The following is a 26880-nucleotide window of genomic DNA, read 5'->3' as shown; positions in this document are numbered from 1 at the left end:
CCCGTGTTCTCTCTCGCCTCCCTCTGTCCTCATGCTGAACATTGAGTGATCCCAGCGCCTTGCCGGCTGCTGTTTGTTGTTTAATAGTCTCAGCGTCCCCAGCATATGCATGTGTATGCATGAGGACGTCTACTGCTGTCCTCATGGACTCTGCCTATTACACCCTCCACTGCATGGCTCTCTCTCGTATGTGTGGAAAAATGATACAAGCTAGCTTCCTTTTAATGCAATTTATTCAAGGGTTTTTCTTCAAAAACTGGTCTATTTTACATATGTACAGGCAGATTTCAGACCATAAGACGAGGTCTGAGGGCAGGGTGGTCGTTGCGATCTCCGGGGGGAAAATGAGCCTCTGATCCATGTCGACTCGCATCTGCCAGTCCCTGGCTGCATTCAATGGGCTTAGATCAGGATTTGAAGGTCTCGTCTTCAATAATAATAATAATAATAATAATAATGGATTAGATTTTATATCGCGCTTTTCTATTGTTAAATACTCAAAGCGCTCACAGAGAAGTGGATCATTCATTCACACCTGGTGGTGGTAAGCTACAATTGTAGCCACAGCTGCCCTGGGGTAGACCGACGGAAGCGAGGCTGCCAGTTTGCGCCTACGGCCCCTCCGACCACCACCTATCATTCATTCATCATTCATTCACCAGTGTGAGCGGCAGTGGGGGCAAGGGTGAAGTGTCCTGCCCAAGGACACAACGGCAGCGATTTGGATGTCAAGAGGCGGGGATCGAACCTGCAACCCTCAGGTTTCTGGCATGGCCGCTCTACCCACTACGCCATGCCGCCCCCGGTGTCCTTCAGCTTTCCCCCTCCCAAACAAACGCTGGTCGGTGTCGGTACACATCCTGGTTGTTGATGGGTTGGGCGTTGATGGAAACCCTCCTGCACTCAAGTTTGTCAACTAGATATCTGAAGACCTGGTTATGTCTCCACGTATATCTGCCTTGAGTGAGGCTGGTTCTACAGCCAACCATGATGTGCTAGAGTGTTGCTAGGGTTGTACACGGGGGACAGGATGGGTCCTTTCCAAACCATTGTTGCAGGTTTATGGGAGATGGTAGCGCATCATAGGTTGCTCGGACGATGAAACTCAGCCTGTTGTTATTCCATGCCCCAAAGTTAGCTCCACGTGAGTTTCTTCTTTTCAACACCCTCCCACCTTGTCCAGAGGCCTTGTTTGGCTTGTGTTGCGACTTTAGAACGTCTGGCTGTTTCCTCCTGACGACGCACTTCCTCTGCAACCATAGTTTGACGTTCGGTTGCAGATGCCTTCTGCCAGAGAGGAGTTATAGTTCCAAGGCCAAAGCCTCCTCTGCCTTGTTGGATGTGGCCCACTACGTCACAATGGAACAAAGCTGATATGGCCTGTAGCACAACTGTGACTGGGGTCCACTTCCGCCCTGTTACGAGGCAAGGAGCGGCGGCTCTCACTGCAGGGTTCCAGGAGTCAGTGAGGGACATCTCCTGCCTCACCTTGGCACATTTGAACTCTTCGACCAGGCTAGAGATTGGCAGTGACAGGGCTCTGTCGCTGTAGAGTCCGACGCTGCTGAAGCACTTTGGAAGTCCGAGTCTCTTCTTTACGTGCAAGTTCACTAGCCTTTCCAAGCGAGTAGCATGGCATATTGAGACCTCATATATAGTTAATGGCCACCGTAGTCTGGGTAGCAACCCAAACTGGAGGCACCAGAGCTTCAGTTTCCCTGGTAGTGCAGTGCTATTAATCTGCCTGAGGCCGTTAGCTGTGTCCTGCCGCAGTTGTTCAAGTTGCTGGGTGTCTCTGAGATCTGCATTATACCATCTTCCGAGGCTCTTGATGGTCTTCTCTATGAGTGTTGGAATTGGTTCCTCGCTGATGTGGAACGGCTCGCCTGTTAGTTGGCCTTTTATGATGGAGATGCTGCTTGACTTGCTTGGCTTAAAGTCCATCCGTGTCCATTGAATGTTTTCCTGGAGTTTCTGGAGCAAGCGTCTGGTGCATGGATTTGTTGTTGTAATGACGGTCATGCCATCCATAAAGGCTCTAATTGGCGGAAGACATAGGCCACTCTTGGTCCTCTCACCTCCTACTACCCATTCGGATGCCCGTATGACCAGCTCCATTGCCATGACGAATGCCAGAGGGGAAACAGTGCAGCCCGCCATGATGCCAATTTCCAGATGATGCCAGGAGGTGGTGTTTCCCTCAGCTGTTACGCAGAACTGGAGATCCTGAAAGTAACTCTTGACCAGTTCAGTGACTTGGTTAGGTACACCAAAGAAATTGAAGGCCGTCCACAAGATCTTATGAGGGACTGACCCAAAGGTGTTGGCAAGGTCTAAGAACACCACATGTAGGTCTCTCTGTTTTTTTTTTTTGCGGTTTATATCTGGTGCCAGATCATATTGCCGTGTTCCAAGCATTCTGAGAAACCCTGGATCCCAGCTTTCTGCACCGATGTATCAATAAAGCTGTTTCTTTGCAGGAACGATGAGAGTCTCTGGGCAATGACACTGAAGAAAATCTTCCCCTCTACATTCAGCAAGCTGATCTGGCGAAACTGGCCTATGGCTGACGAGTCCTTCTCTTTGAAGATCAGGATGCCTCCTGCTCTTTGCCAAGCTTTCGGTATCACTCCCTTCTGCCGTGCTACCTTCATCAGCTTCCAAAGGTATCTGAGGACTCTGGGGGTGTTCTTATAAAGCCTATTCGGGATACAATTGGGCCCGGGTGATGATGCTGATCTTGCCTGCTTCACGGTCTTCTCCACCTCGCTCCATGTGGGAGATCTTATGTCCATTTGGTGTTCAGGTGCATGAATTGGTGGTATATCGGGCAGGATAGTTACTGGCTCATGCCTCTGGCCGTCGGTGTAGGTCTTCCTAGGGTGCTCCTCCGGGTCTTTTATGGGCACTTTGAGGCTCCCACTCTTCTCTTGCTCAAAAAGACCTTTGACAAAACTATAGGGATTGCTATAGAAGAGGGTTATTGTCCATTCTTTCCTCTTGCCTTGTTGTCTGAGGTGCTCTGCTCTTCACAGCTTTGTCAGCCGCTGCTTTATTTCAGCCTGCAGAACTTCAATTCCCCCTCTTTTTATTCATGTTGCCTTTCTCCAATGCGTCCTCAATTGTGTTATTTCTATCACCAAGCTGTCAATTTCCCGCTGCCTTCTGGACTTCGGTTGGTTCGGGGAGGGATGGCCTTTTTGCTGCCTTTGTGCCATGCTCTTTACCCCAAATCGTTCGGCACCATAGCTGTAGATGGTGGCTCCCATGTTGTCCAGTTTTCTTTCAACAGGACCCTTCTGTTGTTCTAGAAGGAGGACCAGGTCTGAGTCAATGGTCTCCCACTCTCTCTTCATAAAAGTATTGCGTTTGTCCTGGAGCTCGCTTGAAGTATCATATCGCTTGTTGACCTCTCAACGTAAATTATACATCGGCTCTTAAAAGGATATCGTCGTTTTTGAAGACAACACACACACACACACACACACACACACACACACACACACACACACACACACACACACACACACACACACACACACACACACACACACACACACACATACTCACACACACATACTGAAAAACACTTTGGGATGCTGCCACGTTAATTATAGATGACATTTTCTTCTGCGGTAGCGTTGTTTTCATGTGCGGAATGCAAGACAAGATGCCCTCAGATGACTTGTTTTGGGCACAAAATACAAAGTGATTAGCAGGGATTAAACATTTGTACTGTAGGACCAGCTCTGCTTTTTTAGGTAAATGGAAAGGTGGCCAAAAGGTATTTTGGTTATTTTTCACAATGGAAACATAATAATTGGTGGAAAAGGGTAAAATGTGTCCTTTTAAGAGGAAAATAGCCACAAAAATACTCTCTACATGTGCTATTTAATTTGTGTGTGTTGTCCTGTGGTGCACATGTCTCAAGAGTCATTTAAATAAAATATGGCTGCATGTGTCGCTGACAAATAGGTCACAAATGTGAAGTCCCAAAATCCTAGTGTTATATGTGTGTGTATATATATATATATATATATATATATATATATATATATATATATATATATATATATATATATATATATATATATATATATATATATGTACATGCACACACACAGTGTATAGTTTGTGTGTGAATATATTGTCACAGTGGAGTCTCAGTGGAATATGTACACTTGGGTGATATGGAAATGTCCATATGTTTGTGTCACACTGAGGTTCAAAGGGTCGTTTCAGGTCCACACCCGGGAGGCTGTTGCTTGTGCATCATTAAAAACAAAAATCATGCAGACAGGAAACACAGAGTTTAAGAGGAAATGAGTCCGGAATTGGATTCAGAAGATGTATTTTCCATGAAAACAAACATATTTTTATATGTTTCACTTTTTTCTGTGGACATATGGCAACACTACAAGCTTAAAGGTCCTGTATTATATCATTTTAAGTCATTTATATAAGTCTCAGAGGTGCCACAACAGTGTGTTGAAAGTAGGAAGGGGTACCAAACTCTGTACTGTTATAGGCACCGACCAAATTATGTCTGTATTGATTGAAGTAAGATCCAACAGTGCCATATTTGGGTAACTTTGTTGCATGTGCCAGCGTCTATATTTCTAATGGAGGCATGGCGGAAATACTTCTACAAACGAGTCATTTAAAATGTTCCCCAACTGTGATGTCAGTGGATATTTGCATATATGGTAGAAATGTACCTGCAGAGCATTGCAGAAATCCCACGTTGTAGTCTGATGCTGTCGTCAATAATCTATTTTTCCTGTATTTTCTTGTGGGACAGACTGGCCCGTACATGCACGTTCATTGCCATTACCAATACAAAGTAGCGTATTTGGGGTGGTATGGCGTAGTGGGTAGAGTGGCCGTGCCAGAAACCTGAGGGTTGCAGGTTCGCTCCCCGCCTCTTGACATCCAAATCGCTACCATTGTGTCCTTGGGCAGGACACTTCACCCTTGCCTTGATGAATGAATGATGGGTGGTGGTCGGAGGTTCTGTAGGCGCAAACTGGCAGCCTCGCTTCCGTCAGTCTACCACAGGGCAGCTGTGGCTAAAAATGTAGCTTACCACCAGGTGTGAATGAATGATGGGTTCCCACTTCTTTGTGAGCGCTTTGAGTATCTAATAATAGAAAAGCGCGATATAAAATCTAATCCTTTATTATTATTATTATTATTATGTATATCTGTCGATAGACTCCATATAGAAGCGCTAAAAACCACAACCAAGATGGCGGCGAGAAGATACAGTCAAAGTGGAGGCACGTGAATAAGACCGGCCACAAAATGGCGCATCCTTAAGAGACGGTCAGAAAGCAATTTGAAAACAGTCTGTAAAACATAGTCAAAGCAACATTTTGACCAAGGAACCACCATTACAGTACATGTCATGCAGACCACAAGGGAGAGTTTTAAATTTTGAAAACAATCTTATTACCCTTTTTAAAGGGTTTTTAGCAGGAACGACTAGGAACATGCCTTGTAGTGTCTGCAGCTTCAATACAAACGAGCTGTGTTTGTTTGACAAGGGTGTGTGTCTCCAACAAGCGCAATTGTTTACTTTTTACATACACACTGTAACTCTGCACTGGTCCTCCTTTAATAAATGTCCTACTTTACATACAACAACATACATTTAAGGAGCGGGATAGGAGAACACAAACATTAGCAACACTATCATAGCTATGTGAGCAACATGCTAACATTATACTAATATTTTAACATCAATATGAATGAATGTGAATGTTGTCTATCTGTGTTGGCCCTGCGATGAGGTAGCGACTTGTCTAGGGTGTACCCCGCCTTCCGCCGGAGTGCAGCTGGGATAGGCTCCAGCACCCCCGAGACGGACAAGCGGTAGAAAATGGATGGATGGATGCTACAATATGCTATTCTCTGGAAAAAAAAATTAATCAAACTTTCAGCTCTCAGGTCTGTAACTGACGGATGTAAATTTGGCACAGCCCTAGGCTTTATTTTATGATGTGTTGCAAAGCCTGCTTTATTTTTTGCAAAGCTGGCCTCCATGAAGTGGTGGCCGTATACACTGCGTATCACTTCTCATATGTTGTTGTTTTTTGATGATTGCAATGCTGTAATACAAAAGTTTGCAGTCCTTCCAGGACATTCGCGCTGTTCACCTTTTGCCTGCTCAGAAATTCCCAAAGATGTTTGTTTCTGAGGCGGCTGTTGAGTGACAGTTGAGGAAAAAGTCCATAGTTTATTTTCTGGACTTCAAAGAGGCAAGTGGCGGGTCACCACATGTTTCGAAACCTTGCACCTACTTGCATGACTTGAAAGGAATAGGATGCACACACTGTATATGTATTATTCTATACCAGGGGTCACCAACGCGGTGCCCGCGGGCACCAGGTCGTCCGTGAGGACCAGATGAGTCGCCCGCGGGCCTGTTCTAAAAAAATTTAAAAAAATTTAAAAAAATTTAAAAAAATTTTAAAAAATAAATACATTTAAAAAAAAAAAAAAAAAAAAAATTATATATATATATATATATATATATATATATATATATATATATATATATATATATATATATATATTTTTTTTTTAAATTAAATCTACATAGAAAAAACACAAGATACACTTTCAATCAGTGCATCAACCCAAACAACCTCCCCCATGCACACTCATCCACACCCACTCACACAAAAGGGGTTATTTGTTTCTGCTACCAATAATCTGGTTCCCACAACATAGACAACACATCTGCAAGGGACACAGTCCCTGAAGCACACATGATTGTATAGGCTGCTGGTCCACTAAAATGTTCATTAATTACTATTTTTTATGTAATTATTTTTATATTGTTTTACTTTCTTTTTTATCCAAGAAAATGTTTTTTATTTATTTATCTTATTTTATTTTATTTTTAAAAAAAGGGCCTTATCTTCAACAGACCAGGTTGTCAATGAAATTAGATTCGTTTAAAGGGTTTTTTAAACCAGGCCCAGTCCAGATAATGTCCAAGTCGGACTCAGCAACACACACCTTCATTCATGTACACAGAAAAAAATTAGGGAACACAACAGATTGCATATAATTTATAAACAAAATTACATTTTCAAAATAAGCATTTATGTACAGTCCAGATTATGTCCAGGTCACTCAAATTAGGAAACACAACAACAGATATCATATAATCTATAAACATAATTATACTTTCAAAATAAGCCTTTGAGGACTTCTCATCTTTTTTTTTAATGTTTTTTGGCATCATTATCGTTTTCAACCATGTAACTTTCTAAAGTTAGAAAATACTGAATAAATGTTTTAAAGAAAGTAATACTAAGTGAATATCTGTTTTTGGCCTTAAAAATAAACATTTTACCGAGTACTATAATTAAATTGACTAAATCATGATTGTCAATGAACTCTCCTAAAATAACAGAAACCACATTAAGCTTCATAAACAAACCAATCCTTAAACACATTTTTTCAACTTCCACCCAAAACAAAGACACAATATGACAATACCAAAACAAATGCAGGGTGGATTCAGGCTCCTGACAACAAAATCGGCAATCATCTGACTCTGTCATATTCCATAATTTTAACATTTTCCCTGTGGGTAAAAAGTTATAAATAATTTTAATTTGAAAATAACGATTTTGCACATCGATAGTGGTTTTATAGATTAGTTTGAATATGGCATCCCATGGCAACGGGCAGTCAAAAAAGTCCTCCCATTTTACATTTGTGTTGTATGAGGCAGCCTTCAAAGATTTCTTTATTAAATACAAATTATATATTTTTCTATTTATTTTAGTTCCTTTTTGCCAACTAGAATTTCTTATTAGAGGTTTACAAACTAATAATTTAGTAGTTCCATAATTAATTATTTGTTTCCATCTTTTCCCAATTACTCCAGTTAGTTGATAAAATGAAAAGCTTGAGCAAGCATCACCATACATAGCTCTAAATGCATCATACTTCATAATTTTACCATTCTCATTGATAATATCATTGACAAAAATGATTCCTCTTTCAAACATATTTTTCCAAAAGAAAGGCTTTCCATCTATTACAATATTAGAGTTCATCCATATTAACTGCTGCAAAATATCGTCTCTTTTTTCTGGCACATAAAATTGAAAACACCACTATGAGTGGATTGTTTCCTTTATGTTTCCCAGCAGACTCTCTGGGAGGGGATCACTTGTAAAAAATGATACAATTTCTTTTGATATAGTACATGTTTTTTGTCCAACAGGACATTTGTGTACCACTCAATGTTTAAATACATCTTTGGAACAATTGATGCTTTTAAAGACAGACACATAGCTTCAAGGTTGAGAAGTTTCAGGCCCCCATATTCATACTCTTTGTACAAAACCTTTCTTTTAATCTTTTCTGGTTTGCCGTTCCAGACAAAATCGAAGACCCTCCGCTCATAAATCTTAAAAAAGTTTTGTGATGGAGCTGGTAATGACAAAAACAAATAAATAAATTGAGGAATAATTAACGAGTTGGCAATAGACATTTTACCATACAAGGTTAGGGATTTCCCTTTCCATAATTGCATAATTTTGTCCAGCTTTCTTAGTCGATTATCATAATTTACTGAGCCTAGATCTTCCAGATTTTCTGGGACAACAACACCAAGTATGTTAACTGGTCCACCTGTCCACAAAACAGGCACGTTGCATTCCATTCGAAAGGACGTTCCCTTTAGATTTCCGATCCTTAACATTTTACATTCATCATAATTAAGCTTAAGGCCAGATTGCTGTGAAAATATGTCCAAAAGATTAAGAAGGTTCCGCAAACAATGAGGACAAATCTTATCTTTGTGAATCAGCCTTTTCTGACATGAACTTCATCAAGAACAAACACAGAACACGCCTCACTGATGCACATCTGCAAGACTCACTCAGAGTTGCAGTGTCAAGTTACACACCAGAGTACAACACACTAGTTAACAGAATGCAATGCCAGGCTTCCCACTAACTGACAAAGAAACAGATAACAGATTTGGTGTCCAGTTCAAAGTGTGACATGATTTAAAAATTTGAGAGTTTACTTTTGTATTTTACATGAGTTATTATTTGTACAAACCTGGTGCAAAGTAATTCATGATTTGTTAAAAAATGTTAGTGGCTGGCTAGTTAAAATGGGATATTGTGATTTCACAAGACTGTCTTAGAAGTGATCATTTGAAAATGTTAAATTTGAAAAATGTGCACTTAGAGAAAATATAAAAATAAAGTGTTGCATATTGATATTTATCTGTTTCTATATACATTTATTGTGAGAAATCATTAAGATGATCAGTGTTTCCACAAAGATAAATATCATTAATTATTAATAATAACAGAGTTAAAGGTAAATTGAGCAAATTGGCTACTTCTGGCAATTTATTTAAGTGTGTATCTAACTGGTAGCCCTTCGCATTAATCAGTACCCAAGAAGTAGCCCTTGGTTTCAAAAAGGTTGGTGACCCCTGTTCTATACAATATTCTATCTTGGATGGTTCTGTGCGGTTTAGTCATATGACCCATTTTATTGAATGATGCCATGCAAACAATTACTTTTGAAGGATAGGTGACTTTCAAAGCAAGAACGGCATATCTTTTTTATGGCCTATTCAAGATGGTAAGGTTGTTGCCGGGGTCAGAGGTCAGGTATTTAGGTACATGTTCTATTCAATTCAATTTATTGGGAACATGTTAAAAATTCACAAGCACATATTTTGCTCAAATGATCAACCATCCAAAAGGCGTGGGAAGAAGCAGGGCTTGTCTGGTCTCACTCCTGTGCCGTAAGCAGCGAAGATAATAAATAAAAATGAAAAAAATAAATGGTAACAGGAGATACAAAGTGACAATTCCTCATTCCTCATTCAACTCTGACATATTCAACCACAGGAGTCAAACTCAAGGCCCGGGGGCCAGATTTGGACTGCCACATAATTTCATGTGGCCCACGAATGCCTGGAAATAATATGCATTAATAGTGTTTTATCCGTTCTTACTAAAGGTATTCATTCTTTCCATATGAGAAAAGTATATGTACTGCTGAAATTGCATACGTTTTAAACTTTCATATTATCCACTATTGCAACAAATATTATGTACTTTATTATATACAGTTTCCAAATATATTTTTTGTCAAAATAAAAAATATTTACGTAAATATCTGCTTATGATTTCAAAGTAAATTATCCATCAAATTTTACACAGTAAAACTGGCAATAGTTTATGGTAACATTTATGGTGGTTTTTGCAACATATTGTAAATAAAATATAAAAATCCTACCACTGTTTTTTTACTCTATAAAGTTCTGGTGACTAAGATGCCAGTTTTTACGGTGTGTAACTGTAAATGGAAAACCAGTACCACAGTTCTTTACAGTAAAACAACTGGCAGTTTAGGCGCCAGAATTATTATATATATGTTTTTTTTCATTTGCAACACTTATACGTAGTAAAAAAACACTGTAAATTCTATGGTAAAATTCTGGTGACGAACCTGACATTTTTTCCCGTAAAAAAACAGTGGTACTGTTTTTCCGTATACAGTAATATTTTGTAAAAAAAAACAAAACACTATGTATAACAGTACCTTTCTGGTGACTAAGTTGCCAGTTTTTTTTACTGTAAAATGTACATATTTTTATTTACAGTGTATATAAGACATATATATATATATATGTATATATATATATAATATATATATATATATATATATATATATATATATATATATATATATATATATATATATATAAAATAATCAAATGTCAAGGCAAATTCATAAATTATTCACTGTTCCATGTTATGTACGGCGGGAGAAGGAGACGACACCACGGCAGAACTCGGTTTAACCGGTTTATTAAACCTTTGATGAATGTGTAGGATGTGTATGCTACTTCAAGTGATGGGTGCAAGACGATGTGTAGAATTAACCATTAGAATGTTACCAGGCTTTGTTGTCTGTGCGTGTTAGATGAATCCTTCATCAGACCAAGGGGGCAAGGCGAGAAGGCACTCCGTGGGCAGGCAAGCAGTCGGGGGCTGGAGAGAGGTAACGAGGTCCGTGTCCAAACAGGGGTCGAGGATTGGGGGAGTCAGTCCAGAATCCAGAGGGAGGTCGAGAAACACAACTCGATCACGGAACACGGGGGATGTACTGCAGAAGACACAATGGACAATAGACACGGGAAACAAGGAAGTCACAGGGAGAGCGAGCAAGTACGAAGGAGGGAAGCCAGAGACGAGATGCTTACTACAAGAGTGAAAGTACGTTACGGCAAAGGATCATCAGGTCCGCTGATTTTTATACTGTCCTCCCTCATTAGTCCCAGGTGCGCTGATCAGTGATTGTCTGCAGCTTTGCCGGCGCGTGGACGTGATACACCCAGCGCGCTCAGGGGCGTGTCCTGGTGTGCTACCAGCGGAGATGCGGCCAGAATTTGCTGCCGATGAAAAGCGGGGTTGAGCCCCCCCTTAGGCAAGGCACCCAACGAACGCTGGAGAGCATTAGGGTTGTCACGGTAGAAATCCTCAATAAGTGAGGGATCGGCAATATAGGAGAATGGCACCCAAGATCTGTCCCCTGGTCCATATCCTTCCCAGTCGACCAGGTATACAAGCCCCCTACCTTGGCGACCGACCCTAAGGATTTCCTTGACCGTCCACACCTGGTCGCCATTCTCCAGGAACCTAGAGGGGGGGCAGGGGTAGAAGGGGACAGAGCGCTCTCCGCTACCGGTTTAATCTGGGATACGTGCACAACAGGGTGTCGCTTGACCGAGGGTGGGAGAGCCAACTTGACAGAAGCGGGGTTAATGATAGTTAAAATGGGATATAGACCCACGTAAGGTGGGGATAATTTCTTTGATGGTACCTGGAGACTGAGGTCCTTCGCTAGCAACATCACTCGCTGTCCCGGCTGATAGGATGGAGCCGGGATGCGATGACGATTTGGGCGCTGCTGCACATCCTTTCCGAAGCCCTCTCCAAAGCTGCTTGGGTGGCTCTCCACACCCTCTGACCCCACTTGATGTGGGCCTTCGTCGAGGGAACAGCGATCTCCTGCTCTTGCTGGGGAAACACGGGGCATTGATAACCCAAAGAGCACTCGAAGGGAGACATACCGGTAGCGGAGCTCTTCATGGCGTTAAAAGAGTATTCCACCCAGGGAAGAAACTTGCTCCAAGATGTAGGCTGGCGGTTAGCGATACATGGTCTCCAAACTCTGGTTCGCCCTCTCCGCCTGCCCGTTGCTCTGAGGGTGGTACCCTGATGTGACGCTGACCGAGGCCCCAATCCCTTTGCAGAAAGCTCTCCACACTTGTGAGGTAAACTGGTGGCCCCGGTCAAAAACGATGTCCACAGGAATACCATGCTGCTTGATGACGTGCAGGGTGAGGAGGTCAGCTGTCTCAGAGGCGGAAGGTAGCTTGCGCAGCGGAATGAAGTGGGCTGCCTTGGAGAAACGGTCCACAATAATCAATACAGTCGTGTTGCCTCTGGACACTGGCAATCCCGTGATGAAGTCCAGAGCAATGTGCGACCAAGGGCGGGCAGGAATCGGTAGAGGCCAAAGGAGACCAGCAGGAGATCTGTGTGAGGGCTTACTGCGGGCACAAGTGGTACAAGCAGCGATGAACTCACGTGTGTCCTTAGCCGTGGATGGCCACCAGAAACATCTTTGTAGAAAAGATAGGGCGCGTTGAAACCCTTGATGACAGGAGAATAGGCTAGAGTGCCCCCAATCCAGGACCCTGGATCGCAGCTCCCGATGGACGAAAAGTTTGTTGGGGGGTCCACCCCCAGGTCCCGGATTGGAGCGCAGCGCGGTCTTGACGAGGTCGTCCACTTTCCATGATACCATTCCCATAATACGCACAGGAGGAAGGATGGGTTCGACCACCGTCGGACCAGTGGGTTCTTCCATGTACTGTCTAGATAGCGCGTCCGCTTTAGTTTTCTTGGATCCAGGTCTGAAAGAGAGTAAGTATCCCGAATCGACAAAACAATTGTTGCCAACTTGCCTGGCGATTGTGTCAGTCTTCTGGCCGCGTCGTAGTTCCGCTCAGCCTGAGAGAGACGCCTGGAAAAAAATGCACAGGGGTGAACCATGTTATCAGTTTTGGAGCGTTGAGAGAGAATAGCCCCTATCCCTGAGTCCGACACATCCACCTCCACCAGGAAAGCACAGTCCAAGTCTGGGTGGATGAGGACTGGAGCTGAGATGAAGCTACTTTTCAGATCCTCAAAAGCCTTACTGGCCTTATTAGTCCAAAAAAAAGGAATACTGGTAGACCTAAGCGAATGAAGCGAAACGGCTATCCTGCTAAAGTCCCGGATAAAGCGTCGGTAGAAGCCAGCGAACCCAAGGAACCTCCTTAGTTCAGTTCTGGTGAAGGGTTGTGGCCACTCCAAAACAGCCTCAACCTTCTTAGGGTCTGCCCTGACCTGGCCCCTCTCGACCACAAATCCCAATAATTCCACCGATGAAGCATGGAAACAACACTTCTCCGCCTTAACAAACAGACTGTTCTCCAGTAGTGGTTGAAGGACGAGTCGTACGTGCTGCTGGTGTTCTGGCAGGCTGCGAGCAAAAATCAAAATATCATCCAGGTAGACAAAGACAAACTGGTCCAGCATGTCCCGGAGAATGTCGTTTACCAGAGCCTGGAAGACAGCAGGAGCGTTAGTAAGTCCAAAAGTTATTACCTTGTATTCGTAATGCCCTAGATGGGTGTTGAACGCTGTCTTCCACTCGTCACCCTCTCTAATCCGTACCAGGTGATAGGTGTTACAGAGATCCAGCTTGGTGGAAACTGTGGCTGGAGCCAAAGGCTCAAAAGAAGAATTAAGCAGCGGTAGGGGGTACTTGTATTTGACGTTGATGTTGTTAAGGTGACGGTAGTCGATGCAGGGTCTTAAAGAACCGTCCTTCTTGGCCACAAAAAATAACCCATCCTCCAGAGGAGACTTAGAAGGCGTGATGATGCCCGAGGCTAGGGACTCCGCGATGTAGTCCTTCATGGCCTCTTTTTCCGGGAGTGGCAGGTTGTACATGCGACTGGAAGGCAGGGTGGCGTCGGGAAGTAGCTCGATAGCACAGTCGTAGGGTCTGTGAGGAGGTAGGGCTTGTGCTTGTTCCTTGCTAAATACTTCGGCATGATCGTGGTAGCACTCCGGTATCTGAGCCAGATCAGCATGAGGAATAATGGTTCTGGGACGTCTGACCAGAGGAGATGCAGACTTGAAGCAGTTTGTGTGGAATGTGGTGCTCCACGCCATGATATTCTCCGAGGTCCAAGAGATGTGTGGGTCGTGTTGTTGAAGCCAAGATCTCCCGAGGACTAGCGGGGCGACGGGTGCTTCCAGCACCCAGAGACTTATGGTCTCACTGTGGTTCCCAAAAATGGTCAGGGATATGGGCTCCGTGCGGTATTTGATGGGTCCCAACGGGCGCCCATCCAGGGCTTGAGCAGGGAGACTCTTCTCCAGGGGCACAAGCAAGAGGAATACCAGCTTGCTGAGCGAACTCGTAGTCGATCAGACTTTCATCTGCTCCAGAGTCCAAATATGCCCCCACTTGAACGGTCCTAGTGTTCCACGCCGGAGTAGCGGGGAACAGGATGTCAGGGTTCTCTTCTTCCCGGGGAAACCACGTGTGGCTCATTAAGATCCCTTCTGCTGGTGAGCCTGGCCTTGTGGTCTAGCTGGACAGTTAGTTGCGGATGATATGCCCGGCTAGACCACAGTAGAGGCAGAGACACTGTCTATATCTCCTCTCTCTCTCTCTCTCTCTGTCTCTCTCTCTTCCATGGACAATCGGGTTCTTCCCAACTGCATGGGCTCCAGGGTAGTCATCAGAGGAGGTGGAGACCTGTATAGTTCGACTGAGCTCTGGTATGCAGGTCGGGGATGGACACCAGGGGTGAAGTTGGTGGCCCTCTGTGCTCTCTAAGCTGTACGTTCTGAAAGTCTCTGGTCCTACAGTAGTGCCGCCTTGATGAGGGCCCTGCAGGATGTGGGTCTGTCCCTCAGCAGTCTGTCCTTGATTTCTTCCGAGAGGCCCCAACGAAACGCGCTCAGGAGAGCCCGGTGGTCCCATCCACTGTCAGCAGCTAGAGTGCGGAACTCAAGGGTGTAGGCAGCAACAGAGCGCGATCCCTGGGGTGGTCGAAGACTGCTCGGAACTCGGCCCGGAAATCAGCGTAGTCGGTGCTCAGGCCCACGGTCCTGTTCACGGCTGCAGTAGCCCACTTGAGTACCGGTCCGGTGAGCAGAGCAAAAATGAAGGCGATTTTGGCCCCGTCGAGGGTTGGTGCTGAAAAATGAGATCACATTCCACCAATAACCCCCTACAAAGTTCAAAATCGCCCTCAAAAGGCCTCGAGCTTGCAATCTTGGGTTCCCGGTCTTGAGTGAAGCTACCTGGTCCCCAGGCTGTGGAGACAATCTGGCGAGCCGCGGGCTCGGGAGTCATTCTCGGACTCAGGCTGTCCAGCCTAGAAAACAGTCTGGTGAAGGCTCTCTCCAAGTTGTCCTGCAAGGCAGAAAAACAAACCTGGTGTTCGTTCACAACAGCACTCATGACCGCCAGGTCAGGTGTCCTGGGGAATCGGGACTGAGGCTTGCCAGTGTCGCCTGGTTCCGACATGGTTGGCCGTAACATACTTTTATGTACGGCGGGAAAAGGAGACGACACCACAGCAGAATCTCGGTTTAACCGGTTTATTAAACCTTTGATGGGTGATGGGTGCAAGACGACGTGTAGAATTAACCATAAGAATGTTACCAGGCTTTGTTGTCTGTGCGTGTTTGATGAATCCTTCGTCAGACCAAGGGGGCAAGGCGAGAAGGCAGTCCGTGGGCAGGCAAGCAGTCGGGGGCTGGAGAGAGGTAACGAGGTCCGTGTCCAAACAGGGGTTGAGGATTGGGGGAGGCAGTCCAGAATCCAGAGGGAGGTCGAGAAACACAACTCAATCACGGAAGATGTGGAATGTACTGTGGAAGACACAATAGACATTAGACACGATAAACAAGGAAGTCACAGGGAGAGCAAGCATATACGAGGGAGGGAAGCCAGAGACGAGATGCTTACTACAAGAGTGAAACTACGTTCCAGGAAAGGGTCATCGGGTCCGCTGGTCTTTATTCTGTCCTCCCTCATTAGTCCCAGGTGCGCAGATCAGTGATTGTCTGCAGCTTTGCCGGCACGTGGGCGTGATGCACCCAGCGCGAGCAGGGGCGTGTCCTGGTGTGCTGCCAACGGAGGTGCTGGCAAAACTTGCTGCAGATGAAAAGCGGGTTTGAGCCGTGACATTACAAGCAATAACTGCAATATGGTCCTCAATGAAAATTAGTTTGGCACCTCTGTATTAAAAAAATCATCTCCAAGCTTCAGATAACTGCTGTCTTGAAATATATTATTGATCTTGGAGGATATCTCATGCAAAAAATGCTGAGGTCAAAGGTCATATCTGGACAGTCTTTTGTAGGAGGTCCTGTCATTCACAAATTTTAACTAACAGATTTAAAATGATGACGGGCATTCAATGTAAAATTGAAATTTTCCTGAGGTTAATGATTTTTTTTTAATCTAAAATATATATTACTGATATGTATCAATTGTATTATTAGTTTATGCAATTTTATGTTTGAAAACAAACCATTGATCCTTTACTGAATAGTTTTTTTTAACAGAGCAAGAACCCCGCTCAATTAGACCTATTTCATTTTGACTTAAATGCACATAACTAGGGTCAAGGTAAATTTTGTCCCAATAAATTGGTCAATACCTACAGAAATACTGTAAATTACGTCCCAATTAATTTGTCAAAACCTACAGAAATACTGTAGAATGTGTCCCAATACATTTGTATTGACCTATAGACCTATTGAAATACTGCAAATTCTGTCCCACTAAATTCGTCAATACCTACATAATTATGTATTTGTGTATTTTTACATTGGGAGACAAACTTGCTATGAAAAAACTTGAATTCAAAACCGGATGCAAATGATTGTCAGAGGAATCAAACAGCGAGATGAAAGCTGCAAGGAAGAAAAACAAACCAACATGGTGGCCTCCTGATAAATTATTTGAATGAGTCATCATTCATGCATATGTACAAAAAATATTGATTCAGTAGGACGATGCATAGTTGATACTAAATAAACATTTTTAGACTTTTCACATTAAATATGTTCTATTAGCATCAATGTTATTTTCGAGAAATGCCAAAAAAGACAAAAGATAAGTTGTTTCATTTATATACCATAAGACGTTTGTAGTTAACAAAATTCAATCTGTACTCTTGTTCACTCAACATGCAGATCCTTTCTGAGGAAACAGGCAATCGTTTCACGTGCGATTTTCTCTTCCTGCTCATACTTTCATTTCATGTGGCATCCCCCAGCAACAGTTTTGAAAACAATGTATCATCTTTTTGTTCTAACAGATCACTCTTGATTAGGACATTAGAGGCTGAACGGGAGGCGTCAAAATTCCGATGAAAGACGCAGTGCGAAATCCTAACCAGCACATTTTGTGTTCCCATTGAAACAGCCAATGTGTCATGTGGAGACCCAAAGTAGGCAAATTTAGTGTGGAACCCTAAGGCTCATTAAAGCGTGTTAGTATCTGTGTCATGTCAGGACAACCGAGTCACAGCCAGTTTGTATCCTCACCTGGGGTTTTCCAGGGGCCATTGTAACACTTGTGCTTTGTTGGTTGTCTTCATAAAGCATGTAGGCATAAAACAGTTTAATAGAAAACAAGAAAAACAGGAACATTTTCGCTGCATCCTGCGCCCTTTTGAAATCTCTAAAGCAGGCGTTACCAAAGTGTGGTAGAGAGAGCCTCACCTTGGTGCACAAAATACAGCTGGGGCCTCCCCTGCAGTACTAACTAAAAAAACACGTGTCCCCGTAGTTTTCTTCTCAGAGTAGACACTGTTGACATAATTTAATTTAGCCTAGCAGTTTGGAAAGTTGGTATTTTCCTTACTCATCAAGCTGATGCACCTTCCCTGAAGTCTACTCCTGCTTGAAAAAGCCCTCTCCCACCTTTATCATGTTCATGTATATACAAAAAAAATCAGTTGTATGTAAAAATTAAACATGGTTGTAATGACTAAGCAATATTTTTAATCAAATCTTAAAAAAAAAAAAAACATGGCCGACTATCTCGATAAGCAGTTAGCATTAGTTGATATTATTATAGTTGATTATTGCTAAAGACCAGTACTATTACCAGCATGCTGGATTTTTGTATTAAGATTGAATGGGAGAGTGGCTGGTTTCAGAGGGGACAACCAGTGTATATCAAACCAAATGTGATATTCCATAGGTGAATCTATTTTTTTTTTTTTTAAATGTAGTTGTTCTACAGAACGTTATCATTATTTCAAAAATGACAGACATAAAAAACACCTTGATGCTAATTTCCATTCATTTTTTTATGCTTGTCCCTCTCGGGGTTGCGGAGCTGGCTGCAGCCCATCCAAGGCAGGGTAGACCCTGGACAAGTCACCACCTCATTGCAGGGCCAACACAAATAGACAGACAACATTCACACTCACATTCACACACTAGTCCCATAGTAATTATCTGCCATTTCTTTGTGTTTAGGTGTTCCACAGGTTACTGTTCCATTCCCACTACAAATGCCTTTTACACAGTTAGCCTATATGATACTCAGAGGTGGGTAGTAACGCGCTACATTTACTCCGTTACATCTACTTGAGTAACTTTTGGGATACATTATACTTCTAAGAGTAGTTTTAATGCAGCATACTTTTACTTGAGTATATTTATAGAGAAGAAACGCTACTTTTACTCCGCTCCATTTATCTACATTCAGCTCGCTACACGCTACTGATTTGTATCGATCTGTTAATGCACGCTTTGTTTGTTTTGGTTTGTCAGACAGACCTTCAAAGTAGGATCTATCGCATGCCTGCGTTTCACCAATCAAATGCAGTCACTGGTGACGTTTGACTCCGTTTCACCAATCAAACAGAGCCAGGTGGTCACATGATTAACAAGCTTAAGCTTACATGAACTCAACAAAGCACATCGCGGTACGTAACGTTAGTAGATATTTTGGCTGTCACCGTAGGCTGATGTTAGCTTCCCTGCTATGAATCACTGTCAAATGTACATCGTGTGGGGACATTTATTAACGTACCTGTGTGCCTCATAGACACACACACACACACACACACACACACACACACACACACACACACACACACACACACACACACACACACACACACACACACACACACACACACACACACACACACACACACGCATGCATAGAAACACCAATCAGTGTGTTCCCAGATGCAGCCCACACCTATCAGTTTATAGTTTGCGTAAAGGCTAACTTTTTATTTTCCTTTGTAATCTCTGCCTACTGAGCCTATGGTGCTGTTAAGTTATTGTGGCTCAATTTGCCTTAATTTTTTTTAAGTTAATGTATTATTACTTAATATATATTATTGTTTGCTCTTGAATGCGTCATAATTATCCCCTCAACTCCCCCCAAAATGGACTAACTCGCTGGAATAAAAAAGACAATATAACATACATCCATAAACGCGGATGCATATGAAAAAGTGCAATGTATTTATCTGTACAGTAACCTATTTATTTATTTATATCTGCACCTTATTGCTTTTTTGTCCTGCACTATCATGAGCTAATGCAACAAAATGTCGTTCTTATCTGTACTGTAAAGTTCAAATTTGAATGACAATAAAAACGAAGTCTAAGTCTTAAGTTTTAGTTGCTTAAGAGATATTCCTGGCTCTGAATTTGCTCATTGCTATTTTTATGTTTTTGTGCATTATTTGTTGCCGTCATCAATAAACGAACAGGTTACTCATCAGTTACTCAGTACTTGAGTAGTTTTTTCACAACATACTTTTTACTTTTACTCAAGTAAATATTTGGGTGACTACTCCTTACTTTTACTTGAGTAATACATCTCTAAAGTAACAGTACTCTTACTTGAGTACAATTTCTGGCTACTCTACCCACCTCTGATGATACTATCAATCCTTAAGAGGGGACAGAGAGAAGGAAATGTGTTCTTTATAAATCCATGTGTAAATGTTCCCTATGTTAATGGTTGTCCGAGTGATGCTTTGCTACTTTTTTTCAATTTTGTGTGCCAAAATTCAGATACTGTGTTTTTCACATTTGGAAATCACCAGCAACTAGGTTGTGGGGAACATGATCAAGTCTTGGATGCATCACAATTGGCATGTGGACAATTCTAAAATGATGGGCAAACCTCCAAATATTATTTACCTGCTAAGAAGAGGGGAATTAGCAAGAAGATGAATAAATCAGGAGAGAATAATATGCACAGTGTGTGACAAAAGATATGGATGGGCAGATACGACACACATCTTCGATGTGCGTGCTTTCTTTAACAAGGGGCAAAGTATCTAGACATTCCGTGGTTATGGAAGGCACTAGCAATGAGATGTTTAACTCGTTTGTATGAAAACACGGACTTGTTTATGTGAAATACGAATGCATCAAGAAAGCGGCTTTAGATAGTTGCGGTTTGGGGGGAAAAATTGTGGTGCAATGGATCTTACCTTATATCGATGAAATTTGATTGTGATGTATTTTTAACAAATTATTATCCTAATGGCCTTTTATAAGGCCCACATACCTCACAACAACTACTTAAGGCAAGCATAGCTGAACAAATACACACATTCACCTCCACGTTGGAACATAAGGTTTGGCAACTGTGAGATTTACAAGAGAAACGGGAATCTTGATAAAAGTAAAACTATTTGCACAATGTGCTACTCTGCTGTCAAATACACTGGAAGCATAACTGATCGTATAACTAATTTGAAATGAATCATTATCCACTAGGCATATTCAAATCATGATGCATCATGATCAGGATGTAAATGGTCAGTCAGTCAGTTTGTTTATTTCGAACATGCATACAATACAATTACAATGTAATACATCACATATTTCCAGTTGTTTCATTGCAGCATGTCAGTAAAGGAGTTAGAAGAAGCAGAGCGTATTTAATCCTACCCCTTTTCGTATAATAGCAGTTTTATCCTATTTATTTGTTCTCTATTTGTAACAGAACAGTGAATAAATAAATGAGTACATACATTGATATCGTATCCAATAAAATCTCCAAATAATGCAGGGGTATCGCAAAAGGGACCTTCGATGAGTTTTCTCTTTTCTGACTTGTACATGTTGTCACAATGTTGGATACTCGTGTTAAACAATTCCAAACCGTCAAATCATAAGTTCTGCAGTATTTTTGTTGTATATAACAGTGGGCCATTTGTGACATTGCATATTCCAGGACGTACTTATGTGGGCAACCTAGTATTTGTTGTGGGCCAGTCTCCTCCACCCTCTGCTGGTATTCCTTTTTGTTTCATTCCCCGCCTGTAGTGATGTCAACAGAATAAATACTTCTGTTTATTTTTTCCATAACTTTTTACAAGAGACTGTTTTGTCAACATGAACATGCGCACAATAACACCGACATGTGACATGCAGTAACAAATTCTGGTAAATGCAACTGTTTATGCAGGTCTGTATCAATCCATGAATTGGCAATTGTACCTAATGTTGTGACCGGTGAATCTTACTAGTGTTTTTCGGACTATAAGGCTCACTTAAAATCCTGTAAATTTCTCAAAAATTGACAATGCACCTTATAACTTGGTGCCCTGGAATGTAATTCTGGTTCTGTGTACTGATCTCGAACCAATTGTATTTGGTAAATGATGTAATGACAAGTGTGACAAGTAGATGGCTGTCACACATAAGAGATACCTGGGTCGTGCATAAAGAGAGTGTGGCCAACCAAACAGGCGCCGTGTTTGCTACCAAGGTCGTGTGCGGCTGTGCCCGGAAGCATGCATTGCGGTTGTTCCGACATTAGCTTTCCTGAATAAATAAACCAGAATAATACGTTGCCAGCATACTCCAGCTCATAAATTTACAATAAAACATGCTTTAATTTTGTCAAAGTATAATTTGGCAGCCGTATTTGACGCACTCTGCGACTACATTCATGCAGTGTTTAGAGACCCTCAGGCTCGCTAACAAGCACCCGATGGCGCAATGAACATAAAAAAAATACACAGAACGACCCCAAAAAATACATTACTCTCATTTTGGTTTGTACATAATTTTAACAGTTTGCAAATGCACCAGGTCGTTGAATAAAAATTAAAAAAAAAAGATTTAATAAAGGGTTTAAATGCTCTCGATAGCCAACATTATGTATTATTCTAATTGATCTTTCTTTTTTTGTAACAGGCTAAAAAAATGTGTACTTTTGTAGTTATTTCACCATATTTCTGCACAATACCTCAGGTGTGGCAGTAGAGGATGAGTAGTGATTTTCGGTCCGGAACATTTTTGCTTTAATTATTGACGTGTTATTGCCATTTTATGTTGTCTTATTTTTTATATCAGATTTTCAGTAAATTTTTTCATCTGTTATTACACTCAAAATTTGGTATCTTTTAGTCTGTCAATGTCAGTCTATTTGTGTTTGTGTTTGACTTTCTCTTCTGCTCTTACCGAATTCAAGGATAGTCTATTTTTGTCAAACTATCTCTTTAATTTATGCATTTCTTCTGTTATTATTTGTATTAGCTTCTGTTTGTTCTCTCCTGAACAAAACACTGACATTGTGTGGTGTGTTTACCTCACACAAGACACTGTAGTTGATGGCTCTCCAGTGTTGACAGCGAACTTTCACTTCTGATACTTGTCTTCTTTTCGGATTGTGGGTAAAGCAACGTAAAGTTTTTCTGCAATTTGTGCGGGTGGAGCAGCCGCATGCTGCACAACAGGTCATTTTTACACGTATAAAAACTGATGAGGAAGCGCCGCATACACATAGCATCAGTTTAAAGTTGGTAGCATACATGGCGCCCTGTAGTCATGTGAGTGCTTTTTGACCAATCATTGAGGAGATTGCCTGAAACCGGGTTGGCCATACTTTCGCTATACACGACTCATCCTAGTGGTATCTGTACCACAGTTTGAGAATCACTAGTCTTTGCTGTATATTACCAAATACGTCAGCAACCAAAGGAGGAGCCAGATATACATATTTATAATTAAATATGATAATATGAAATATTATTTAAAAATCATTAATAATCCATTTATAATCGAATCGTAGCACCTGGATCGTAATCGAATCATGAGGTGCCCAAAGATTCCCAAACCTCTACGACTCACTGCAACTCTTGTCCACATTGGATTGTATTCCTGCCACAGTTATCCTGTTTTTTAATTGAGCTGCCAAGAGGGGGTCACCTCACAGGGCACTGGAAGGTTGGATGATTATCTTATTTCCTTCTTCTTCTCTTCCTCTTCTCTCAGCATGATTGCATCTTTTCTCTGTGACTCGCATTTTCTGATCATCTTCACTAGTCTCCCTCCCCCCGGCCCGTGGTTACCTATTGGTCTCACCCCCTCCATCTTCCATTAATCACAATGTCTTTCTCCTACAGAAAATGTAGTTAACAGACAGATGACTGCAATCAGCTCTGGTTCACGCTTGGGTCAGTCCGTACATATATATTGTGTGTGCGAGACAGAGAAAGTGCCATTGTGTCTAATGTAAGGAAGTGATTGACGTGCACTCTTACTTGATTGATGTGCAATTCCGACTTTTAATAAATTCCACGCAAGATTGAATGCCATGGGATCTGCATATGGCAGCGGTTTTTGATAAACCCTCCTCTCCTCAACATAATTGAAAAATGACTCTTACCATTGGGATCCTACTGTAAAGAAATCTAGCCATTATGTTGATAAAGTGTGCAGGTGCTAAGGAGAAATAAAATGGCTAACAAGAAAAAAATATATACATAAAAAAAGAATAAGGTTGTCATTATCTAAAAAAAACTATTGGAATTGTCCACCGTTTGCGTGTTGTTTCCATAGGTATTACACAGGGATCTGTTCTGTGCTTACTACTCATTGTAATCTATTTTAAGAAAAGTCCTCACAACGAAGAAAAACATAAACCATGAACAAGGACTACAGCACAAATAAAAGCTTTATAATATTGTCTAACCAGCAGTATTACAGATGGTCCGAAGACAAGAGAGAAACGAGGATAAATATGTGAATTCATGCAGGGAAAAGAGTAGACAAGTGGGAAAGGATGCTTAAGAAGCCAGATAGCAATGGAGCGGGGGGGGCAGAAATACAAACAAGGCGAGGTGTGCAGCTGTAATGGCTGATGTGGAAACTATCAGGGAAAATGTGCCCTATTTGAGCACAGATGAAGTCATTTGCGCTGCAGCAGACAATTCGTTTTATAGCGACTTGCGCTAAAGCACAAAGGGCCACCGGAGATAATAGGAAAGCAGGGATTCCGTCGGGCAACCAAAGAGCAGTATGAAGACAAATGGATTGACGTATGTGCTATGGTGTAATGGAGTCCCAGGTGGAGTGGCGACATTGGACTTAACCGTTTTGTTCCCCCCCAATGTGCCATTGTTTGAATACAAAATGTAAATTCTTAACATGAGGGTTGGAAGTGAGGGTTGGACTCCGCCAAGGCTGCCCTTTGTCACCGATTCTGTTCATAGCTTTTATGGACAGAATTTCTAGGCGAGTCAAGGCGTTGACAGGATCCGGTTTGGTGGCTGCAGGATTAGGTCTCTGCTTTTTGCAGATGATGTGGTCCTGATGGCTTCATCTGGCCAGGATCTTCAGCTCTCACTGGATCGGTTCGCAGCTGAGTGTGAAGCGACTGGGACGAGAATCAGCACCTCCAAGTCCGAGTTCATGGTTCTCGCCCGGAAAAGGGTGGAGTGCCATCTCCGGGTTGCGGAGGAGACCCTGCCCCAAGTGGAGGAGTTCAAGTACCTCGGAGTCTTGTTCACGAGTGAGGGAAGAGTGGATCGTGAGATCGACAGGCGGATCGGTGCGGCGTCTTCAGTAATGTGGACGCTGTATCGATCCGTTGTGGTGAAGAAGGAGCTGTGCCGGAAGGCAAAGCTCTCAATTTACTGGTCGATCTACGTTCCCATCCTCACCTATGGTCATGAGCTTTGGGTTATGACCGAAAGGACAAGATCACGGGTACAAGCGGCCGAAATGAGTTTCCTTCGCCGGATGGCGGGGCTCTCCCTTAGAGATAGGGTGAGAAGCTCTGCCATCCGGGGGGAGCTCAAAGTAAAGCCACTGCTCCTCCACATCGAGAGGAGCCAGATGAGGTGGTTCGGGCATCTGGTCAGGATGCCAACCAAACGCCTCCCTAGGGAGGTGTTTCGGGCACGTCCGACCGGTAGGAGGCCACGGGGAAGACCCAGGACACGTTGGGAAGACTATGTCTCCCGGCTGGCCTGGGAACGCCTCGGGATCCCCCGGGAGGAGCTGGACGAAGTGGCTGGGGAGAGGGAAGTCTGGGCTTCCCTGCTTAGGCTGCTGCCCCCGCGACCCGACCTTGGATAAGCGGAAGAAGATGGATGGATGGGTGGAATTCTTGACATGTTCTTGCGATCACAGGAAACATTCAGGTGTATTTTGTGTGAGTGTCTTGCCACAACATTGCTAAAAATTCTATATTTTACCATATTTTTACATTCTTACAATTGTACATAGTCATCATGATTTTCCTGTCACAACACTCCTTGTGTGCCTCCACAATACCATATTTTCACTATATTTTCATGTTCTTGCAGTTTTACATGTTGAGCAGCTTTTTCCATTTAAGTATCATTTCACAACACTGCTAAAAACGCCGTAATATGCCCCCAAAATTTGTTCCCAAAATTCCATATTTTTCCCATATTTTCGTGTTCTTGCAATATTACATTTTGAGCAGCACTTAACGCGAGCATCTTTTCTCAACACTGTGCGAAAAACACCCTTACGGGCCTTAAAAATTCTGTTTTCACCATATTTTGCAATTATACATGTTTTATATTAAGCATTTTGTCACAACTGTGTGCTAAGAACTCCATAACTTGCCCTCAAAATTGTCTTTTCACCATTTTCTTATTATTTCACAATTTTACATGTTGAGCAGCATTTTACACGAGCATCCCTTCTCAACCTTTTCAATTCAGCATCTTGTCACAACTGTGTGCTAAGAACTGCTTAACTTGCTCTCAAAATTTTGTTTTTAGCATAATTTCATCTTTTTCGCAATCTTACATAATTAGCACAGCTTTTTCAATTAAACATCTTAACAACTGTGTGCTCATATGACTCTGGAAGGGGTATGGCTAAGATGCACACGCAGTAGTTTGCCTCTGCAGTAACTCCGGTGAAAACTGTAAGATTTCATTCAAATTTTGCTTTTTTTTTTATTAAAACTGACAACGCTTGGCCAAATATATGCATGCCTATCACTCTGGGTGAGTTATACTCCGTCAAAACATAGATAACAACAATTATGCCCAAGACACGAAGAGGGAAGCAATCAGAGTCAACTGTGGCTGTAAACGAGCTCGAGGCTAGCGCTGAGATGGCGTCATCAACTTTGGAGAAGTTGCTGGATAAGATACTATGAACAAAACGTTTTGACATGCTTGAGGAAAAGCTTGATGCTCTTACAAGCAAACAGGCGGCATTGACCAACAGAATGGAGGACATGGAGCAGCAAGGTTCCGACCACGAGCGCCGCATTGAAGCGCTCGAACAAAAACTGACTGAAACGCAGAAGGGCAATGAGAAATTGGCAGATAAAATAGACAAATTGAAAGGTCGCTCAAGACGTATTAACATAAAAATAGTCGGGATACCAGAGCAAGAAGAAAAGGGAAGAATTACGGATTTCGTTGCGGACCTGATACCAAAGTTGTTTGGAGCGGGTTACTTC

The sequence above is a fragment of the Entelurus aequoreus genome, linkage group LG08 (genome assembly GCF_033978785.1).
Source record: "Entelurus aequoreus isolate RoL-2023_Sb linkage group LG08, RoL_Eaeq_v1.1, whole genome shotgun sequence".
Lineage (NCBI taxonomy): Eukaryota > Metazoa > Chordata > Actinopteri > Syngnathiformes > Syngnathidae > Entelurus > Entelurus aequoreus.
The sequence above is the reverse complement of the archived record's forward strand: the minus strand, read 5'-3'. Positions refer to the sequence as shown.